Source organism: Pundamilia nyererei, unplaced genomic scaffold (assembly GCF_000239375.1).
Source record: "Pundamilia nyererei isolate P.nyererei 1_Seehausen unplaced genomic scaffold, PunNye1.0 scaffold00007, whole genome shotgun sequence".
Taxonomy (NCBI): Eukaryota; Metazoa; Chordata; class Actinopteri; order Cichliformes; family Cichlidae; genus Pundamilia; species Pundamilia nyererei.
The window spans coordinates 715,691-718,248 of NW_005187408.1; the positions used below are offsets into that span (position 1 = coordinate 715,691).

General features: G+C 45.2%; 1 protein-coding gene across 1 annotated transcript in view; it reads left to right on the forward strand.

The window, feature by feature from the left end:
* The first annotated feature begins 846 nt into the window (after positions 1–846).
* The window catches only part of tlcd4a (TLC domain containing 4a), a 15,361-nt gene continuing 13,649 nt past the window's right edge, over positions 847–2,558 (forward strand). The window contains exon 1 of the mRNA XM_005722454.1: positions 847–1,170. The gene's annotated coding sequence lies outside the window, so the exon portion shown is untranslated. The remainder of the gene's footprint in view (positions 1,171–2,558) is intronic.

The window sequence follows — 2,558 nt, forward strand, 5'->3', positions numbered from 1 at the left end:
GCCTTTAAATGCCTTTCGGTAGGACTGATGAGTTTAAGAGGTGTATGTTCAAACCGATGAAATGTGGAAAGCCCAATTCTTATCTGGTGTAATGGTGCAGTGCATATAACAGTGACACCTTAGACCAGGGGTCTCCAACTCCAGTACTCGAGAGGAGAGCTACTGTCCTGCAGCTTTTGGATGCATCCTTGTTTCGAAACACCTGAATCAAATGAATGGCGTGTAACCTGGCCTTTGCCAAACTTGATGGCACCCTGAAGAGATAATTCAACCACTTGATTCAGCTGTGTTGGACTGGGGATGCATCTAAAATCTGCAGGACAGTAGCTCTCGGGATCTCTGCCTTAGACCATTTGATCTGCAAATCAGCTCGCAGCGATCTAGATTCTAGGCTGCAGACAGCCAGACTTCCTCGTTCAGTTTACCCTTGCAATCACGGGCCATTTTAGCTGTCATCGGCCCCTCTGTTTATGGGCGTATAGCTGGCATCTGCAGGCACGAGTGACTTGAGTAAAATGGTGAATTGCAGTTGTGCATTATCTAATTATCTGCTGTGATTTTAATCTGCAGTAATTTGTGACAAATACTCCCATGGCACGCTCAGATTATTCGATACGGAAGCTCTGCAGCCAGTAAAGACCAGCAGGCCATGCCTGCAGTTTCGCTTTGCTGGTTATCTTGTCTGTATCAGTTCAACGAACCCGGGCTATAAATAGATCCAGTGAGTGTTTCTGGACAGACTACTGTGGTGGTTAGTGAGCATGTGTGTTTCTTTAAGAATTCAGCTGCAATTTGAGCCCTATAGGAACGAGGGAGAGATATAGAGAGAGACGGGGAGAGGGAGCTGGTTAGAGAAGTCGCTCACCAACACCGCCCCCTCCATCATTTCTGTAATCGAGCGTCGAGCTGCACGATCTGCACCTCTGCATTATGCGCGTTTGGTGTCGGTGGGAATTCTCGGTAAACACAGCACAGGCACAGAGCTCCAGCCCCTTCGCACCCCCCACAAATAGCTAGTGTGTGCGCGGAGCAGGAGGCGGTCTGTCCTGTTTATCAAGAAAATGATTCGACACGGCTGTGCCGTTTGCTCAGCGCTTATGGAGGCGAGTCCAGAAACCATAACGAGCTGAGAGAGGGGGAGACGCCAGATATCTTAATGAACGTCATAAGGTAGGTCCGTTTGGGATGATTTTGTCTGCTGTCAAATACGAGGCTACAATACGATGACACGGCTAGGCCACTGCCATTTCTTTTCCATACGCTACAGCAGCTGGCCAGGCAAGCAGGCATGCAGTCAGTGCGGCGTAAACTGGCCTTGTGAGTGGTGTTATTTATACCCGCGTCTTTGTTTGAAAGGAAATGAAGATCTGGTCAAAATCATCTTTGCTTCGGGCATTTGATCATGCACTGTATGTTTAGCAGACGATGCAGCACTACCCAGGTTATTTTCGTGGTGCCATTGGTTCGTCGCTTTTTTTTTTCCTCTTTAAAAAAAAAAGAGGTTCAGCCGTGTTACGCAAGCGCATACGCCAGTCTTTATAGGAACGTATGGACTGTCATAGTTGTGTTCCAGGAAGAAACCTGTTCCGGTTTTGTGTCTTTCGTTTCCCAGAAATTCTAGGCAAGACTCAGTTTGAAGGCGGGCCCCGATTTGGTGTTTTCTGTCCAAGCTGCTGGCAGCACAGAACATTAAATAAGGAATAAATAGCTCTGGAGCTGCAGAAGGCTTAATTTGCTTAAGTGATTCAAGCCACATTTCCAGAGGTTCCCGTAGTGAAGCGAGATCAGTGGGTTATCGGGCTATGTCGAGCTTAAAGTCAGAGTTTTCTCTCTCACGAAAGTGGCTGTCATTTTACTTGGCTAAGTCACCATGGTAACTTATGATAACCACCATGGTAACTAATCTGTTTAAAATCCGCCGGGAGCGCCACGTTTTCACTGCTTCTGCTTTTTGAAGCGTATTATAGATTCTCTGCTGGAGGAATGCATTTTATATGTGTAACTAAAACCACCAATCCGTAAACATCCAGTGTTTTAATCTGGTGGTGCAGGAAGTGTATAGATGTCTATACTTGTTGCCAATTTGCTGCTGAGTCTCTTTCACTCTTCTGGGATTGCAGCTACTAGAAAACAGAAAACATGCCAAGAATCTCACTGAGTAAAATCATTTTCACTTTTGATTTCCCAACAAACTAAAGCCATCTCCACGTCTCCTGTCAGGCTGTGGGACAGTAACACTTAATGTTTATATGTATCCAGTTTAAAGTTTCAGAGCTTTAATGTGTATCAGTCATGTTAGAAATACACAGCAGCATTGAGAGCACACTCGGCATTAAAATAATGAACTCAAATTAAAATATTTATTTTACCGCCCTGTGGGCTAAAGCACCAGATTAATGAATTTCTGCAGCACTAATCTCTCATCTTATTTTCAACAGTGTTGCATATCCGTTATATTTTCAACACTCGGTGTAGATCTTTTATCACCATTTTATCAACAGCGCATTAATGGCAGCATCGCCAGTTTCAGCTGGAGACACAGATCACCTTCCAGGTTC